Here is a 21,532-nt window from a genome sequence, read left to right as displayed (position 1 = left end):
CCCAAGGGGCGTGCAAGCTGGTTCCTTATATGGGGTGAGGATAGGGGTATGTCCAGGGGTCAGGCCAGAAGGGCTGGCTTAGGTTTGCCCACCCCTTTGCTAGTGTTGAGTGCAGGGGGCAGGCACAGTACCCTGCTTTTGCTCCCGACACCCTGTTTTTGCTGCCAGCTCTTCAGAAGTGGCAGTTGGATTTGTGGGGGCTTTTTGTATCTTGTTGTCCATAGTTTGCCCCAACTGCACATGCATGCAGTTATTTTTAGTCCCTTATAGTTTCTTTATATATTGTTGCTGGAGGAGACGTTTGTCCAGGTGCAAGCTCTGCGGCAAAGGGTCCCAGGTCCCAGCCTGTCTCGTTTCCAGCACCCCAAAAAATTTCGTCTCTGCAGTTGATCCCTTCCCTTGACAACCAGCCTCAGGCAACCACTGATCTACTTTCCGTCACTACAGTTTTACCTCTTCTAGAATTTCATATGAGTGGGATCATACAGAATATAATTTTGTGACTTCTTTCACTTAGCTTAAGATTTTTGAAATACATCCATGTTATTATTATTATTATTATTATTATTATTATTATTTTTTGCGGTACGCAGGCCTCTCACTGTTGTGGCCTCTCCCGTTGCGGAGCACAGGCTCCAGAAGCGCAGGCCCAGCGGCCATGGCTCACGGGACCAGCCGCTCCGCGGCACGTGGGATCTTCCCGGACCCGGGCACGAACCCGTGTCCCTTGCATCGGCAGGTGGACTCTCAACCACTGCGCCACCAGGGAAGCCCCATCCATGTTATTTTGTATCAATATTCCATTCCGTTTTTAATTACCAAATAGAATTTCATAGTATGGTTATACTACAACTTGTTTATCCATTAACCAGTTGATGGACAATTGGATTGTTTCATTTGAGACTATTATGAGTACTGGGGTTATAAACATTCACATACTCTCACAGTTTTTGTATGGACATATGTTTTCATTTCTCATGGGTAAATACCTAGGAAGTAGGACTGCTGGGTCCTATGGTAAGTAAATGCTTATTGTATAAGGCAATGTCAAATTGTTTTCCAAAGTAGCTGAGCCACTTTGCAATCCCACGAGCGATGTATGAGAGTTCCAATTACTCCACATCTTTATCAACACTTGATGTTGACAGGCTTTTTAACTTTAGTCATTCTATCAAATGTGTAGTAATTTGCTTTTCCCTGATGACTAGTGATGCTGAGTATCTTTACATGTGCTTATTGGTCATATTCTTATATTCTTTTTTGAAGTATCTATTCAAATCCTTTGCCTATTTGTATTAGGTTGTTTTTTTTTCTTATTATTGGTTATAAGAGTTTTTTTATATATTCTGAATTCAAGCAGTTTGTCAGATATATGTTTTGCAAATACCTCCTACCAGTCTGTGATGCCTTTTCATTTTCTTAACTGCATCATTCATGGAACAAAAGTTTTAAATTTTCATAAAGTCAATTTTGTCAATTGCTTCCTTTTATGATTCTGATTTCTTGTGATCTGTTTGAGAACTCTGATTAACCCAAGCTTTTTCAACCTCTGTACTATTGACATTTTGGACCAGATAATTCTTTGTTGTGTGGTTGTCCTGTGCGTCATAGGACATTTATCAGCATGTCTGGCCTCTACTCATTAAATACCAATAGCATGCTCCCCACCTTAATTGTGACAATCAAAAATGTCCCCAGACATTGCCAAATGTCCCTTGAAGGACAAGCTGCCCCTGGTTGAGAACCACTGGCCTAACCCAATGTCACAAAGATTTTCTACTATTTTTTTAGAAGTTTTATAGCTTTAGCTCTTACATTTAGGTTTACGATTCATGTCAAGTTAATTCCTGTGTAAGGTTAATGTAAGAATCAAAATTCCTTTTTTCCAGACAGATATTCAATTGTTCTAGCACCATTTGTTAAAAAGATTATCCTTTTCCCCATTGGACTACCTTGGCACATTATTCAAAACTCATTTGATCTTATAATGGAGATCTATTACTGAGCTCTCTGTTCTGTTCCATTTCCATAAGTCTATCCTTATGCCAATACCACACAGTCTTGATTATTGTAGCTTTATAATAAATCATGAAATTAGGTAGTCTAAATACCTCATTCTTCTTTTTCAAAAAAATTTTGGCTAACTATGGAGAACAGTATGGAGGTTCCTTAAAAAACTACAAATAGAATTACCATATGACCCAGCAATCCCACTACTGGGCATATACCCTGAGAAAACCAAAATTCAAAAAGAGTCATGTACCAAAATGTTCATTGCAGCTCTATTTACAATAGCCCGGAGATGGAAACAACCTAAGTGCCCATCATCGGATGAATGGATAAAGAAGATGTGGCACATATATACAATGGAATATTACTCAGCCTTAAAAAGAAACAAAATTGAGTTATTTGTAATGAGATGGATAGACCTAGAGTCTGTCATACAGAGTGAAGTAAGTCAGAAAGAAAAAGACAAATACCGTATGCTAACACATATATATGGAATTTAAGAAAAAAAAGGATGTCATGAAGAACCTAGGGGTGGGACGGGAATAGAGACGCAGACCTACTGGAGAACGGACTTGAGGATATGGGGAGGGGGAAGGGTGAGCTTTGACAGGGCGAGAGAGAGTCATGGACATACACACACTAACAAACGTAGTAAGGTAGATAGCTAGTGGGAAGCAGCCGCATGGCACAGGGATATTAGCTCGGTGCTTTGTGACAGCCTGGAGGGGTGGGATAGGGAGAGTGGGAGGGAGGGAGACGCAAGAGGGAGGACATATGGGAACATATGTATATATATAACTGATTCACTTTGTTATAGAGCAGAAACTAACACACCATTGTAAAGCAATTGTACCCCAATAAAGATGTTAAAAAAAAAAAGTTTTGGCTAATCTAGGTCCTTTGCCTTTCCATGCATCTTAAAACAAGCTTGTCAATTTCTTTTTTCTTTAATAAACTTTTTATTCTTGAATAATTTTAGATTTGCAGAAAAGTTGCAAAGGTTAGTATGGAGAGCTCCCATATATCTCTCACCCAGTTTCTGTTTCCAGATGTTACCATCTTACATTACTGTGGTACATCTGTCAAAGCTAAGAAACCAACATTAGTACATTGCTATCAACTAAACTAAACTCTTTATTTCGATTTCACTGATTTTTCTATGAATATCTTCTTTCTGTTCCAGGATCCAATCTAGAATACCACATTGCTTTCAGTCATCACATTTCCCCTCTCTCTTTTTCTCAGACTTCCCTTGTTTTTCACACATGATCTTAATGGTCTTGAGGAGTACTGGTCAGGTATTCTGTAAAATGTCCCCCAGGGCTTCCCTGGTGGCACAGTGGTTGAGAGTCCGCCTGCCGATGCAGGGGATACGGGTTCGTGCCCTGGTCCAGGAAGATCCCACATGCCGCGGAGTGGCTGGGCCCGTGAGCCATGGCCACTGAGCCTGCGCGTCCAGAGCCTGTGCTCCGCAACGGGAGAGGCCACAACAGTGAGAGGCCCACATACCGCAAAAAAAAAAAAAAAAAGTCCCCCAATTTGGTTTATCTAATGATTTTCTCATGATTAGACTGGGGTTATGGGTTTTCAAAATAATGCCACAGAGGTTAAGTGTACTTCTCATCACATAATATCAGGGGAGACCTACTATCCACATGGCATCACTAATGATGTTAACCTTGAAGTCAATTTCCTTTTTAAAAGCCTGCTTTGATTATTTTTTATTTATTTATTTATTTTTGGCTGTGTTGGGTCTTCGTTGCTGTGCGCGGGCTTTCTCTAGTTGTGGTGAGCTGGAGCTACTCTTTGTTGCAGTGCATGGGCTTCTCATTGTGGTAGCTTCTCTTGCTGCAGAGCACGGGCTCTAGGTGCCCGGGCTTCAGGAGTTGTGGCTTGCGGGCTCTGGAGCGCAGGCTCAGTAGTTGTGGCGCACGGGCTTAGTTGCTCCGCAGCATGTGGAATCTTCCCGGCAGGGCTCGAACCTGTATCCCCTGCATTGGCAGGCGGATTCTTAACCACTGCGCCACCAGGGAAGCTCGCCTGCTTTGATTTTGATCGGGATTGCAATGACTCCACATGCCAATTTGGGGAGAGTTACCATCTTAACGACGTGGAGTTTTCCAACCCATGGACATGGTTTATCTCTTTACTTATTTAGGTCTTCTTTAATTTCTCTCACCTCCTCTAAGAATATATTTCTTACCAGGATCTTCCCACTTCCGTTCATTGCCCTGTGCCTTCAAGTAGCTACATTATTATTATTATTATTACTCACATGTTCTAGAGTCTACAGTTGTTAACCAGAATAAGGTCAGTTCAGTAAGATCTAACTCAGCCGTTACTGAAAACAGAGCCCAACATTGCCTCAAATACTTTTTAAAGGTAGACAGGGAAAAGTGGACAGACAAATTTATATTATTATCCTTAAAATACCCTTATAATAGAGTCATAATCACAATCTGTGCTGACCCAACCTGCAATCTTAAAGTTCACCAACAATCAATAGATAGTTTGTGATCATGAAACAGACTTTTTCTCTGAAGCAAATGAATTTGACTATATGAAATTGATGGCTTTATACTTGGTTGAAATTTCAAATCCTAAAAGACCAAACATGGGAGAATAATATTAAAATCTTGGTAAAATTATTCAATGCTGCCCACACTGTGGTAGAATAGGCATAACTCTGTAGAGTAATATATTTTTAATGGGAATACAGTCTGGTTAACTCTTTTGGAACACAAAAAGCATTAAAATTATTATCTTTGACCTAGTAATTCCACTTCTGACACTCTATCCAATGAAAACAATGTTAAATAGAGTCAGACGGAAGAGTGACCCTTATACAAATATTTTCGCTAAAACATTTTTTTATAATGTAAAAAAAATGATACTACTTAAATGTCCAATAGGAAAAGAAATAATTATATTCACACAGCCATTTAATAATGATGTTTATGCAATTATTCTACAACAAAGGAGGCAAAAATATACAATGGAGAAAAGATAGTCTCTTCAACAAGTGTGCTAGGAAAACTGGACAGCTACATGTAAAACAATGAGATTAGAACATTTCCTCACAGCATGTACAAAAATAAACTCAAAATGGATTAAACACCTAAATGTAAGACCTGAAACCATGAAACTCCTAGAAGAGAACATGAGCAGAACACTCTTTGACATAAATCATAGCAATATTTTTTTGGATCTGTCTCCTAAGGCAAAAGAAATAAAAGCAAAAATAAACAAATGGGACCTAATTAAACTTAAAAGCTTTTGCACAGCAAAAGAAACTGCTGACAAAATGAAAAGACAACCTACAGAATGGGAGAAAATATTTGCAAATGATATAACTGACAAGGGGTTAATATCCAAAATACATAAACAACTCATACAACTCAATATGAAAAAACAAACAACCCAATCAAAAAATGAGCAGAAGGCCTGAATAGACATTTTTCCAAATAAGATGTACAGATGTACAAATCAAAACAACAATGAGATATCACCTCATACCTGTCAGGATGGCAATCATTGAAAAGTCTACAAAAAACAAATGTTGGAAAGGATGTGGAGAAAAGGGGACTCTTGGACACTATTGATGGGAATGTAAATTGGTGCAGCCACTATGGAAAACAGTATGGAGGTTCTAAAAACTAAAAATAGAATTACCATATGACCCAGCAATTCCACTCCTGGGTATAGATCCAGAAAAAAATAAAAACATTAATTCAAAAAGATACATGCACCCCAATGTTCACAGCAGCATTATTTGCAACGGCCATGATACAGAAGCAGCCCATGTGCCCGTCAACAGACAAATGGATAAAGGAGATGTGGTATATAAATATACAATGGAATATTAGCCATAAAAAAGAATGAAATTCTGCCATTTGCCACAATGTGGATGGAGCTAGAGAATATCATGCTTATTTAGTGCAATAAGTCAGAAAGAGAAAGACAGATATATCACTTATATGTGGAATCTAAAAAATAATAAATGAATGTATATGCAAAACAGAAACAGACTCAACAGGTATGGAGAACAAATGAGTGGTTACCAGTGAGGAGAGGAAAGAGGATGGGGCAAATAAGGGGTATGGGATTAAAAGATAAAAACTACTATGTATAAGACAGATAAGAAACAAGGATATATTGTATAGCACAAGGAATTATAACCCTTAACCTGTAATAACTTTAAATGGAGTATAATCTATAAAAATATTGAATCACTACGCTGTACACCTGAAATTAATACAGTATTGTAAATCAACTATACTTCAAAAATTAATTAATTAATTTAAAATGATTTTATGAAAAGCTTTCAGTATTATAATATTAAGCATATGTATATGCTATATGAGTTCAACTCTATTATTTTTTAAGCATAGAACAAAAGCCTAGAAGTTAATATGCCATAATTTTAAGTGGTGGATAGTGAGACTGTAGTTTTCTTCTTCTTCTTCCTATTTGCTATTTTTTAATAGTGAGGCAAGAAAACAACAAAAATTTTTTCAATTTAAAAATATTTACCTTATTATTGAATTTCTGAGCTGGAAAAAACTTTAGAAAACTAGTTGACCCCCTGTACTTCATAGATAAGAAAATTTCCTTATCAATAGGAGGCACAGAGAGTTTAAAATATTTGTCTAAGTACGCAAAGTGAGTTGGTAGTACTCTAAAACTGATTGTCTCCTGACTCTTTGGATATGATATCACATTCTGGTCATTTTTGTTGTGTCCCAGCCTCCATTTCTAGGGTTAAGGGGATGGCATGGTTCACAAGAGCAATATTTAATTAAAACAATTTAAAATTTATTAAATAAAACACCCCAAACAAGGTTAATTTTAATATAAATGCTCTAGAACCTGGGAAATGGAAGGAATTTTAGAGTTGTTTTTCCAACGACTATTTCAAATGCTAAGTAAAAGTGGAGTTTTATCCTAGAAAGCTTTTTAGTTTTGAGATTTAAGATGCCTAATAAAGAACCTATATTATATTTATTTCTTAAAAGCTCATCATTCCCTTGTTAGAGTTACTACTGTTTGTTTGCAATAGCCCAAGCAGAAATGACAGGGTACAATGTGATCTTATAAATCAGGACTTTCTGTTATGAACTGGTTCACCTTTACTGTTCAGCTCTCATGAACTAAATGATACTGGGCCAGAATTACTAATAATTATCTACTATATCATACACTGGACATAACAACTTTTAACTTGGTTTCAAATATCCCAAACAATTTTTCCTGAAGTCTTTCTAAATATAAAAACTAAATTTTAGTTTAACATTTCATACCATTGGAAGATAATCCAAAGGGAATGTATAAGGTTAGTAGAGTGTTTATCTTATCAAAAGTTGTCTGGTCTCTTTGGGTTACTGTTTGGATTCCAGCTAATTAGGCCTATTTACTAGTTTAAGAACTTTCAGCAATTAACAGTATTCAAACAGCACCTATCTGCTATGTTATTTCAGCTGGGAGAACAGCTATATGAACCAATACAGTTTCCTTACTAAAATTAAGTGATAACACCTTCCACTCACTGAGGAGTTAGTTTTTAAGTATGTCACACTGTCACACTGCATAACAAAACCAAAGAGTGTGAAATATCTCAATAATAAAAAACCCAAAAGACATGCCATGTTTTCAGATTTTAAAAAATAATAAAGTAATTTTGCCAACAAAAACATCGTTGCAGGAAGACAAAACAAATACAAAGTGAATTTAAGAGGTAGGCTGTGGTCCCTTTGCCTTCAAGAATCACTACTTTCCTTGTTTGTAAGACTGCTTTGTTTTATTAGCAATTTTTAACAGACAGTAGCTCAAATCAACAATTCATTTGCTCTTCAGACTTTGACACTTCCCCAGCTGCTAGGCCTGTGCTTAACTAAACAAGTACAGTAGAACAAGTAGAACATTTATGTAACACAGAAACTATAAATGTTCTTTGAGAAACAAAGAGGCCTACTCATTCTAGAAGATATGACAAAGGGCTAAGAGCATTACATTTTCAAACAGATTTAGAACTCCTGTGAGGAATATATCTCTTAAACTTGTTATAGTTAAAAGCATCATATCACTTGTTTACTGAAAATAAAATATCCTTTCTTTTCTCTAAATAATTTTTTAAATTAATTTAGCATCTATCTGGTGTTAGACACTGTACTAAGAACTTTACATGTATTCTTTCATTTAATCCTTGAAACAATCCCATGAGGTGTAGATACTAACATTTATCTTAATTTTGTAAATGGAGAAACTGAGACTTAAGGTCACTCAACTATGAAATACTGGAACATGGTTTGAACTCATGAGGTCTGACTTCAGAGCCTGTGCTTTTACCCACTGTGGGCAAATCAAAATGACACTAAAGAATTTTTAGAATAGAAGATATATTAAAATACCTGAAATAAATATTACTGATAATAAAATCATAAAACACATCCTATCTATAGCCTTTCTTTTCCTGCTGACAGATACTTAGTGACTTCCCTTACCAGTGCTAATTCTTTCTTCCCCCTCTGCCCCTTCTTCTTCCATAACACACATGCATGCATGCACACACTCACACATTTACACACACACACACACAGCTTCACTAGTAGTACCTGTGATACTTAAAAATAGGGCAGGAAAAAGTTAATGTTCTACTTCAAAAAATGGACTCAATGCTAAGTGGACCTCAGAGCTTATGGGGTAGAGAGAGGAAGAGAGATCCTTATTTGAACAATCGATTAGCTGTTCCCACTTGTTTGTTTACTTCTAGGTAAACTCATTTACAGGTGTATAGGAACAGGAAAAAAAAGTCTCCACAGAACAGCTGGTTCCTGGATTTCCTTCACTTCTCTGTTCAAGCCAGAAGGCCTGCTGTTTACCTGACAGAAACAAATGTAGTGGGTTTTCCAGAACAGAATTAAAAATGAATTTTCTCGGGCTTCCCTGGTGGCACAGTGGTTGAGAGTCCGCCTGCCGATGCAGGGGACATGGGTTCGTGCCCCGGTCCGGGAGGATCCCACATGCCGCGGAGCGGCTGGGCCCGTGAACCATGGCCGCTGAGCCTGCGCGTCCGGAGCCTGTGCTCCGCAACGGGAGAGGCCACAACAGTGAGAGGCCCGCGTACAGCAAAAAAAAAAAAAAAGCTATAAATGATTATGCTTAGTGAGGAAGGCATGTTGCAAGCTGAGATATGCTGAAAGCTAGGCCTTTTGTGCCAAACAGCCAAGTTGTGAATGCAAAGGAAAAGTTCTTTTAAGGAAATTAAAAATGCTACTCCAAGGAACACACAAATGATAAGAAAGCAAAACAACATTTTTGCTGATATGGAGACAGCTTTAGTAGTCTGGATAGATTAAACCAGCCACAACATTCCCTTAAGCCAGCGGTCCCCAACGTTTTTGGCATCCGGGACCAGTTTCGTGGAAGACAATTTTTCCACGCATGGAGGTGGCAGGGTGGTGGCAGGCGGGGCGGGGTGTGGTGGTTCGGGCGGTAATGCGAGCTATGGGGAGCGGCAGATGAAGCTTTGCTTGCTCACCCACTGCTCACCTCCAGCTGTGCGGCCCGTTTCTAACAGGCCGTGGACCAGTAACGGTCCATGGCCCGGGGCTTGGGGACCCCTGCCTTAAGCCAAACCTTAACCGTATGTTAGCAAGGCCCTAACTCTCTTCAATTCTATGAAGACTGCGAGAGGTGAGGAAGCTGCAGAAGCAAAGTTTCAAGCTAGCAGAGGTTGGTTCATGAGGTTTAAAAAAAGAAGTCATCTCCATAACATCAAAGCGCAAGGTGAAGCATCAAGTGCTGATGTAGAAGCTGCAGGAGGTTATCCAGAAGATCTAGCTAAGAACATGAATGATGGTGGCTACACTAAACAACAGATTTTCAATGTAGACGAAACACCCTTCGATTGGAAAAAGATGTACTGTAGGACTTTCATAGTCAGAGAGGAAAAGTCAATGCCTGGCTTTAAATTTTCAAAGGACTCTCTTATTAGGGGCCAAAGAAGCTGGTGGCTTAAAGTTGAAGCCAATGTTTACTTATCATTCTAAAAATCCTAGGGCCCTTAAGAATTATGCTAAATCTACTCTACCTGTGCTCTATAAAGGGAACAACAAAGCCTGGATGAAAGTATATTTGTTGACAACATGGTTTATTGAATATTTTATGTCCACTTTGAGGCCTACTACTCAGAAAATAAAAGATTCATTTCAAAATATTACTGTTCATTGACATCTGGTCACCCAAGAACTCTGATGGAGGTGTACTATGAAATTCATGTTGTCTTCATGCTTGTTAATACATCCATTCTTCAGCCCATGGATCAAGAAGTAGTTTTGACTTTCAAGTCTTATTATTTAAGAACATTTTATAAGGCTACAGTTACCATAGATAGTGATTCCTGTGATGAATCCGGGCAAAGTAAACTGAAAACCTTATGGAAAGGATTCACCATTCTAGATGCCATTAAAAACATTAGTAATTAATGGGAAAAGTCAAAATATCAACTTAATAGGAGTTTGGAAGAAGTTGATTCCAACCTCCATAAATGATTTTGAGGGGTTCAAGACTTCAGTGCAGAAAGTAACTGCAGATGTGGTGAAAATAGTAAGAGAACTAGGATTAGAATTAGAGCCTGAAGATGTGACTGAATTGTTGCAGTCTCATGAAAAAAAAACTTGAACAGATGAGGAGTTGCTTCTTATGGATGAGCAAAGAAAGTGGTTTCTTTTTTTTTTGGTATTTTGGCCACTCTGTGCAGCATGTGGAATGGTTCTCTGACCAGGGGTCAAATCCAGGCCTCCACAGTGAAAGCACTGAATCCTAACCACTAGGCCTCCAGGGAACTTCTCCAAGAAAGTGGTTTCTTGAGATGGATTCTACTCCTGGTAGAAGTAGGTTCTGTGGTAGAAGCAGGTCCTGGTAGAATAAGATGCTGAGAAAATTGCTGAAATGACAACAAAGAATTTAAAATATTACATAAACTTAGTTGATAAATTAGAGGCAGGTTTGAGAGGATTGACTCCAATTTTGAAAAAGTTCCACTGTGGGTAAAATGCTATTGAACAGCACTGCAATCTATAGAGAGCTCATTTGTGAAAGGAAGAGTCAACTGATGTGGCAAACTTCATTGCTGTCTTACCTTAAGACAGGCATCAACATCAAGGTAAGACCCTCCACCAGCAAAAAGATTACAACTTGCTGAAGGCTCAGATGATGGTTAGTATTGTTTAGAAATACAGTATTTCTATTTTTATTATTTTTTAAAATAAATTTATTTATTTATTTTTGGCTCTGTTGTCTTCATTGTTGCGCATGGACTTTCTCTAGTTGCAGCAGGTGGGGGCTGCTCTTTGTTGCAGTGCACGGGCTTCTCGTTGCTGTGGCTTCTCTTGTTGTGGAGCACGGGCTCTAGGCACATGGGCTTCAGTAGTTGTGGCTCGCAGGCTCAGTAGTTGTGGCTCGTGGGCTCTAGAGCTCAGGCTCAGCAGTTGTGGCACACGGGCTTAGTTGCTCTGCGTCATGTGGGATCTTCCTGGACCAGGGCTTGAACCCATGTCCCCATTGGCAGGTGGATTCTTAACCACTGAGCCACCAGGGAAGTCCAGAGATATAGTATTTTTAAATTGAGGTATGTACCTTGATTTTTTAGACTTAATGCTATTGCACACTTAATAGCCTACAATATAGTGTAAACACAACGTTTACATGCACTGGGAAACCAAAAAATTCGTGTGACTCGCTTTATTGTGATATTCTCTTCATTGTGGCGATCTGGAACCAAACCTGTGAAATCTCTTAGGCATGCCTGTATTTTTTGTTTCAGGGGTTGTAAAGGCTTGAAAGTGATAAAATAAGAAGAGAAAATGAGAATATTGACCAAAAGTGGAACAGAGGAATTTATACCATACTCATACGTACTCCAAGTTTCCTAATAAGCACTGGAAACCTGCATTTATCCTTGTCTTGGGCTAGGAGACCACTAAATTGCGTTCTGGGGGTTGAAAAGAAAGTCAACAATGCAAAGGAAACCGCCACAAAAATAGAAAATGCTGCCGTAAACATTACCCTTCAGACTAGCCAAGTATGCCTCTCTCTCCTACAATAAAGAAATAACAAATAAAAATAATTTGTGGTTTAAATTATCCTTAGGAATGGTGTGTGGCTATAAAATGCACTATGGAAATCATCTCTTCATTCAGGAACTCAGCACAGCTGTGCCAATAAGGAGGCTGTGTATGTTCTGAAGCTAACTGAAATTGTGTTCAAGAATCTGCCTTTAGAACTAACAGCTCTGAAAGCAATGAGCAAAAAAATCTCAAGGATTATTGTAGCAAATGGCTTCAAATAGAAACATCTAGTCTGTTGGCAAGTGCCTTTTAGAAGGCAGGACTTGAATTCTCTTGAGACAAAAACACCAATCATTACTGTGGCCTGCTGCTTACAAAAGTTACAAAACATAGGTTTTTTGAGCTACAGCTGCAGATTCAAAAATTAGTCCCAGTAGATTTTGCTTTAGTAATATAAAAAGTAAAACACCCCAAAGAGAGCAGAAAGAATTAGCTAAGGATGTTAGAGATGTGAAAGAAGATGATGGTAGAAAAAAGCCACTTCAAACATCTCCAGACTTGAATTATAAGCCAAGGTTTCTTTTGAATCTTACACCTACCTCACTCCCTGTCCCCACTCCAGGCCTTTCCCCCCACTTTCTTAATAGTAATATATGCCCAGGGCTTAAAAATAACACAAAAGTATGTAAGATAAAGTGTTAAAATCTTATAACCGCTATCTACCCTCAATCCTATTCCAAATACCTAGAACTTTTAAAAAATCATTGTCTAGCTCATAAAAGGTTAAAGGAACACTGTGTGTGTCCAGTGTGTAGTGAGTCTGTTTCTCCAGCCTCAGTTGCATAAGCTAGAAAACAGGAGACAGAGAATCGAAAGATGGAGGCTCTACTCCTCACTTCTTCGCTACCATTTTTACACATTTGAGCAAAGCACTTCCCTCCCTGGGATCCTTTTCCTTGTCTGGAAAATAAGGAAGGTGAAAACACTGGTTCGTGGTTCACTCTGAACTCAAACCTTCTGTACCAGCACTGTCTAACAGAAACACAAATGAGCTACAAATGTGAGCCAAATTAGTAATTTTAATTTTTTTAATAACCACATTTAAAAAATAAAAAGAAACAGGTGAAGGTAATTTTAATAATTTCATCCCAATACAGTCAAAATATTATCATCTCAACATGTAATCAATATTAAAACATTAAAATTTTAACAATAATATTAACAGTTTACATTCTATTTTTCAAACTTAGTCTTCAAAATCTAGTGTGTATTTGACAAAAGACATCTCCATTCAGACTAGCTACATTTCAAGTGCTCAGAAGCCACATGTGGATAATTGCTACTGTTTGAGCAGCACAGTTTTATATCAGTGCTGGACGTTATTTGAAAAAAGCTCTATTTCAGTGAGTAGCTCACTTCTGCATCTCTATACTTGATTGCCGCTGTTGCCAACAAAACATTATTATTGATTATCATTTGTTGGCAATATCTAATTATCAATGAAAAAGTATTCAACCTACCTAGACTACAGATAGAGTTTCAGTATCAGAGCTTTGACTAATTCTAGTGCTGTTTCCCTATAATACATTTCGTCTTCAAGGGAATTTTTCTTGTCTGGCTAGGTCATTCCTATTGAATTTTAGATCACTTACCCTGAGCTTCACAGAACAATTAGGATACAGTATCATTGTTAATTAACAATTTGAAAAGTACCCTATGCTTTTAAAAGCAGATTAAATCACTCACTTGTATCCTATCAATAATGTTCTCCACCTCTCAATCCTCTTACTAAAAAAAAAAATACCTAACATATTATAAAGCATATAGCATTACCAAGCAATGAAAGTCTAGCAAGTGAAATATCACTTAAACATTGTACTGTTTATTAATAAATTCAACAAATAACACTTGATTACCTTCCATAGGCCAAGACCTGTGCTTGGTTTTGAGGATTCCTACCTTGGTGGTTTAATTTCAAAGATTCCATCAGAGTAGTCCATTATCAGAGGCTTTGGAATTTATGTATTGGGGTAAGAGTGTAAGTTTGTATTCTATGGTATCTTTTCCTACAGACAAGCCTTCCCCCACTCCCACCCCACCCCCAGCCAAGTCAGACACATTTTTAAATAGAACCCTTTCTATCTCTCCAAGTCTATTCTGCCTATAAAACAAAATATGCTGAAATATACTATATACCACCTTGGGTGTGTGCTATAAATTTAAAAGTACTACATATTCATTGTAAAAGAAAATATTCAAACAACTCAGAAGTATATAAAGTAAAAAGTGAAAATTCTCCCCTCTCTTAATGCATTATTCCCAGGTGCACCCCTCAGAGGTGACCACATAGAGAATTTTACGAATATCATCCCAGAACTCTCCAAGCATATATAAATATGTATACACATATGTATACACAGACATGTACATATGCAAATTTTGAGAAAGTATTTTTAAAGTAACACATGATTATGAGGAAAATGCCAATAATACAGAAGCATATAAAAATGGAGTGATCATATGCACATAGAATATTTGAGGGAGGATTTTAAAACAAAGTAACACATGATTATGGAGAAAATGCAAATTATGGTAAAAAGCAAGTTGTAAAATACAAAGTAAAAATTTCCCTATCACACAGTCCCACTACCCAAATATGGGAATAAAAAATGTCCATAGTTCTTTCCGTGTGTGTTCCCTTTGTGAAATTTTCTATGAATACACAACAATACACATACATATACACACACATATGCATATATATGCCCAATATACACTTGAATATATATAAAATATATATATGCTTAATGTAGATATGAAATAGGTTCTTATTGTGAAATCAGTATATACATAGATAAGTATACAAAACAACAAAGTGAACCCCCTTGCAATCACCACCCAGATGGAAAAGCAAAACATTGTCAGCCTCTTAGAGGCCCTCTTTATGACTCTTAATCACTACCCTCTCCCACCCTCCATTTCAAAGACTTCCACTATCCTGACTTTTAGGGTAATCAATTCCTTGTTTTTCTTTTTAATTTTACCACCTAAGCACACATCATTAAGGACTATAACTTTTCCTATTTTCAGATTTTTAAATAAATGAAGTCATACCATATGTATTCTTTTGTGTCTTGTTTCTTTTATTTGCAATATTTATTTATTTTTAGCTTAATACATCTTGGGAATCTTAGTCAATATATAGAGAATTACCTCATCCTTTTAATTCCATGATATAGAATTGAACAAATGGCCTGATAAATACCATATTATTTTCACTCTTTTTGATCATTATGAATAACATTATAAATAACACGTTGGGCATTCATTTTCACAAATCAACTACTTTAACTCAAAAAGTAATCTTACTGCTAATATAAAATGAAATGAGGCGGCATGTTAATTATTTCAGAATTCTTGAACAAATTTCAGTTCCAATACAATAAAATTTTAACAAGGGATGATCCTGTCTTCTAAATTCTAGACTGCTTTCCAAAACTTACATTTTGCTTAGAGCACATTGGTGTTGTGTTTTTCAAAGTATAGTCCTAAATTGCTATCACCACAGTTACTGAAGGATCTTATTAAAATGCACATTTCCCAGCATTCAATATCTTTGGAGATGGGCCTGATAAATTAGTTAAGATACAGTCTAAACTGCTATAACCAAGAGACTACAAAATATAGTGGTACCAACAAGACAGAAGTTTACGTCCTTCTCATTTAACAGTTCAGTACAGCACAGGCTGGTCAATGTGGAGAAGGCAGCTCTATTCCACAAAGCTGTCCAGGGAATCAAATTAATGCTGTCTTGTTACTCTGCCAATCTTTGGGACATGGCCTTGCTTGTATGGTAGAAGCTGGTGCCTGACCATGTCCATGGGCTATCACATTCTCATCAGAGGGAAGGGAAAAGCAAGGAAGTAGAGGGCAAGCAATTTGTCAGGAAGTGCAGAAGTTGTGCACATTCCATTCCCAGAAAAATATGGCCACAGCTAGTTACCAGGCAAGCTGGGAATAGCTGGCTTCTGGCTCTACTGGCCACGTGCCCTCCTAACACTGGAAGTGGCAGGGTTTAATTACTAAGAGGAAGAAGAGGATGGATATTGGGGGGGAGGGGTGCAATTAGTCTCTGCAGCACCTGGAAATCTACTTCGTTAGGTGCTCCAAGTCCTCTGTCCTCAAGGTGTGACCGGTCACTGGGCTGGAGAAATGCTCTTTTATATTTGGTTTAAGGTCACTTCTCCCAAGTAGCCCTGGAACTTCGTGAGCTATCTACACTTACTAAGAAAACCAGGAATCAGTTTTTAAAAAATTTTAAAAAGCTAATATCAATAAAGTGCTAATTATATACCAAGAACTTTACATGAATTACTTCATGTAATCATTACAACAAGTTTAAGGTACTGTTTACTACCCCCCCTGATTACAGATAAGGAAACTATGACTTAGGGAATTTCCTTGACCAAGCTGTACAATTAGTCTATAATTAGTAAGGGTTGGGACTTGAACCCAGAACCTATGTGCTTAACCTTAATCTGTACAGTGAAGCATTACATTTAAAAGAACATCTATCCTTTAAAATCTATATATGTTCAATATAAAATTTACTGATGTTAATAGTTTTGACAGAAAGACAAAATTTGGGGCAATTGTTGGGAGATGATACCCAAGGCTGGCCCAGTCCTAATATTAATGATACTATTAATTGACACTGAGCATTTATACTCTGTAAGGCACTGTTCTAAGTGCTTCACCCTTGCAACGACCCTGAGTTAGGGCCTCTAATCAATCATCTTCAGTTTACAGATAAGGAAACTGGGGCATAGAGATGTTAAGTCACTTGGCCAAGGTAACACGGCTGATAAGAGTAATATGCTTAACCACTAGCCTATACCACCAACATGAAAAGAGAAGCAGGCATAGTCTCTTGGGACTCCTGATAATTATGAGTCATATTTACCAAGGTTCTGATACATATTGCTTTTTACAGGGTATTTCTTAGGTAACAAGTTTTACGTGGGAAGTTGGAGGCTGTCTGATATGCAGATAAGGCAATTAGCAAGTCCTCTGAACATTATGACAAACATCTTACTTCATCATTATCAATTAATATTTATCAATTTCTATACCAAGTCCTGGAGCTCAACTGGGTGTATCTGGTTCTTATTTTCATCATGGCCCCTTTAAGTAAAATGATCCTCCCAAATTTGCATTTAACTTTGGTCATGCAAGGCACACTCCAGGATGAGTGGATGGTACTAGGACAAGGAATGTTCTATTTCCCTCCAATGACCAGTGTTATTTTTGCTCCCTAAGCTTCATCTTACCTCACTGCTTCAGTGAACTTGGAACTGCCACCTCATGGTTTGCTGCATTCTAGAGACGATTCTCACTATAAGAAAAGAATAGGCATTATGATTATATGAATTATTGAGAATTTCCAATGTACTGTATACACCTTTGGGGGGCATGAATTAAAGGGGTAGCATGAAGAAGTTTCTCTGTGGTGAGAGAACAGTTCCATATCTTGATTATGGTGGTAGGTACACAGATGTATACATGGAATGAAATTGCATCCCATACACACACACACAAACACACACACACACAAACACGCACACACACAAATGTCTGCAAGTATAAAATGATGAAAATGGAATCAAGTCTGTAGTATAGTTAACATTATTATACAATGTCAATTTCCTGGTTTTGATATTATATTACAATCTTATTACCTATTGTATTACATACAAGATGTCACCCCTGGGAGTTGGGTGAAGGGTACATAGGAGTCTGTGAACTATTTTTGCAACTTCTTGTGAGTCTACAGTTATTTTCAAATAAAATGTTTTAATGGTGGGGGTGGAGACGGTGGAAAAGTGGTTCCAAGACCAGCTCTGGCCATCAGCTGAGAACATGGTAGAAAAACAGAATCTCAGACCCTACCCCAGACCTACTAAATTAGAATCTGCATTTTAACAAGAACCTCAGATGATTCATATGTACATTAAAGTTGAGAAGCACTGCTATACAAGAAATAAAAGTCATATTCACGTATTTCTCACTCTTTCAAAAAAGTTTCTTCATTTCAGTGTCAGAAAGGTTATTCCAGAGGTCCAGGCCTGCTTCATTGGTGTTCAACCAGTTTGGTCACACAGGATACCAGCTCAGAAGACCCTCCTCCCTGCCATGAGATTTAATACTCTATCTTGAAATTCTTAATAATTTTATCTTTGCCTTTGTGTTTTTTAAGTGAAGTCCTATGAGACCACAGCCCATGCACTAGGAGCTTGGAGCCTCAACTTACCCACCAGCCCACTTCCCTGCCTCACTGAGATGGGTTCTCAGCTGCCCTGGCACTTTAGAACCCTCACCCCAACCCTTCTGGTCCTCACCCAGCTATTACTACTGAACTCCAGACCCAGCAGGGGTGTGAGCATAGACGGAAGGGTTGCATAGCTCCCTGAGACATCTCAGGGTGAGGCATGTGGCAGGCATCCCAGTCCCAGACTGGCAGTGCCACAGGGCGTTCACAATGTAACTGTGGGTGAAAGAGAGACTCTTACCCACCTCTGATCAAGGTATTTAGCAAGTTCCAGCATGGAGGTGGCACTACCCTCAGCGGTCCCCCATCCGCCATGGATTCCTGTGGGCAGTAAGCCCAGGGAAAAGGGAGATATCTGGCAAGAATTCTCTGCCTCCTTCCAGGACATGGGTCTGTCCCATGGCTGGTGGAAGGGGGATGCCAGCAGCTGGTGGGTGGTATATGCGTTTAGTCACAGGATGGGACTCTTTCAGAATCTGCGTTTGCCAGGTTAAGCGTCCCTATGCCTGCAGATGTGGAACATGAAATAGCAAATAAAAGCAACGTTACAAATTGGAAAGACTGTGGAAGAAAGAAACAAGCTTTAGATTTTACTTTTCTTGCTTTTTGAACAGGGGCTCCCCACTTTCATTTTGTACTAGGCCTGGCAAATCGTGTAATCAGTGCCGCAGAGGGACTGGGAATCAAAAAGTGAACTCTCAGCACCTGCGTGGTAAGTACCTGGGCCCAATGGCGAGCTCTAATGGGTGCCAAAAGCAGCCTTCATTGTACGATGGCTCCAGGAATACTTTGGCAACATAAGGTGCACTTGTCCCTCTCTTTAAAGAAGACTTTACAAAACGGAAAACATCAGCCAGCACCAAGAATTGTAAGCGCAGCTCTCCCTGTTCTTTCTGTGTATGCCTACTTCTACCCAGGCACGCTTCCATATTTTCTAATTGTAAGAAAAGAAGACATAATCAGCAGTAAATTTTCTTCCACTTTTAAAAATTAAAATTCCCAAGTGGAAGAATACAGAAAAAAAAAGTGGGATTTTGGAATAAGTCTGGGAAGAGAGAGAGAAAGGACGGACTTAAGGTTTTAGAGACTATATTTATATGCCTATATGTTTAGTTCTTCCTTAATTCATTCAAAAAATAATTACTCATTGAGCCACGCCCTAAAAGATCACTAGTGAATTTAATTTCCTCTGAAGCATTTTTGGAATCCTGCACTTTTTCCGTAAATAAATTTAAATCCTTGCCTTTTTCAACTCTTCCCCATAATTTATTTATGAATAAAAAAGTGATATTCAGAAATAAAACACATCATTTATTATTTATTGTCTTGTAGAAAGTTCTTAGTAATGGTTTTTTAGGATATGGAACTACAGGTGATTTTAGTTTTCCTCTTACTATTTCCCCGTTTGTCTGCAGTCAGTATTATAGAGGGCATTAGCAACATTACATGATAGGGCCATAATGCCTCTGATACTCATTATTCTTTGATACTAACTACTTGGATTTTTTTCAGAAATGTACTTTGATCTTTTGGATACAGCCATCCGTTCACTAACAGGAGTGATAAAGCTAAATATGAACTTCCCACATTTAAGGGGTGCTAATTCATTCAACAGCCCAATTGAGTCACCACCTGATAACCCAATTTATTACAACATATCAGACTCCAAACACCCAATTAATTAACTCCTCTGCTCTACATGAGCATACATATCCTGACTCTGTTAACTGAATCATGAAGTTTGGTTTTTTTTAAACCAGTGATTTCCATATTATGTTGTAGGGCAGTGAGTCAAAGCAGCCTAAAAACTCTTTATTATATTTTCAATTGAAAAACTGCCTGTCTTAGAATTATGGGGAAACTACCATAATAAAGTATATTCAGTATATTCATAATATATATATTCAGTATATTCAGTATAATAGTTACTAAATAATTGTAACTATTAATTTGTCGTACTTTCAACAGCTTTCAAATTACTTCTGTCTTCCCACAGTATTATTTAGATAGAACTTAAACTGTAAAATGAAAGGACAGGAAGCACAAGCATTTAAGATGGTAACACTGCTAATGAGGCTAGACTTTGAGAATAATCCAGTCTGGTGGTCCTCAATCCTCACTGCACCTTAGAGTCCCCTAAAGTTTTTTAAATATACAGATGCCTGAGCCCAACCCCAGATCAATTAAATCAGACTCTTAGAGAGGGGCTTAGGCATGGCAATCTATTTTATATACTAGTCACCATTCTGAATGCTTTTACATAATCATTTAATACGGCACCTCATAACATAGGTACAATTTATCATCATCTCCACTTTACTTGTGAGGAATTGAGGTTTAAGGAGGTAAACTGAAGTAAGCGACAGATGTAGGATCATTCCAGGCTGCATCACAACCTGCGTTATGCTATGAATTTCGCAACCCTTCAAACTATCTTCCCAAAGACTAGAACGCTGCCATATAATTCTTACCCAGGATATATATACTCAGAAGAAACAGTCAGAAATGAATAAATGTATAAAATGCAGACTGACTTTAGGGAGAGCAAAAAGCACCAGTAAATTAGAGGCGATGACATAAATTTTGTAAAAGACACCTTGAAACAATGAAAATTAGGACAGCATAGTCTGGCTGGTGGTGATCAGGATAATGCTATCATTTACTGAGCGCAATTTTAGAGAAAAGAAAACTAAGGCAGAGAGAGGATAAGTAACTTGCCGAGGACCACAACTAGTAAGTGACAGGGCAAGGATCTAAACTGAGGAAACGTGGCAGCCAAACCCAGGCAACCGGATAACAGGGAATGAGAAAAACAAGCGAACTTAGTGATGAAGCTCACAAATATTTATTTAGGCCAACTGTGCAAAATGAAGCCTTCTTTCTCAAGAAGCTAAACTTGATTATTAATATAATTTCATGTTGAATAAAAATGCATGAGTAAAATAGAAACTTCTTCCTTAAGAGGCTGACAATTAAGTGGGAGAGTTAAAGTAGAGCAAGATGAGATTCAAAAATTAGGTAAGAGGGCTTCCCTGGTGGCGCAGTAGTGGAGAGTCCGCCTGCCGATGCAGCGGACACGGGTTCGTGCCCCGGTCCGGGAGGATCCCACGTGCGTCGGAGCGGCTGG

General features: G+C 38.1%; 1 long non-coding RNA gene across 2 annotated transcripts in view; it reads right to left on the bottom strand.

Annotated features, from left to right (window-relative positions):
- LOC111184207 (uncharacterized) overlaps positions 1-21,532 on the bottom strand; it is a 230,592-nt gene that overhangs the window by 195,941 nt on the left and 13,119 nt on the right. For both annotated transcript variants that reach the window (XR_016392726.1, XR_002647227.3), the window contains exon 2: positions 17,408-17,472. This is a non-coding gene — a long non-coding RNA (uncharacterized LOC111184207). The remainder of the gene's footprint in view (positions 1-17,407; positions 17,473-21,532) is intronic.

Source organism: Delphinapterus leucas, chromosome 3 (assembly GCF_059928025.1).
Source record: "Delphinapterus leucas isolate spDelLeu-1000000601 "Yukka" chromosome 3, BTC_Dleu_Yukka2, whole genome shotgun sequence".
Lineage (NCBI taxonomy): Eukaryota > Metazoa > Chordata > Mammalia > Artiodactyla > Monodontidae > Delphinapterus > Delphinapterus leucas.
This window is presented reverse-complemented; position numbering and strand designations above follow the sequence as displayed.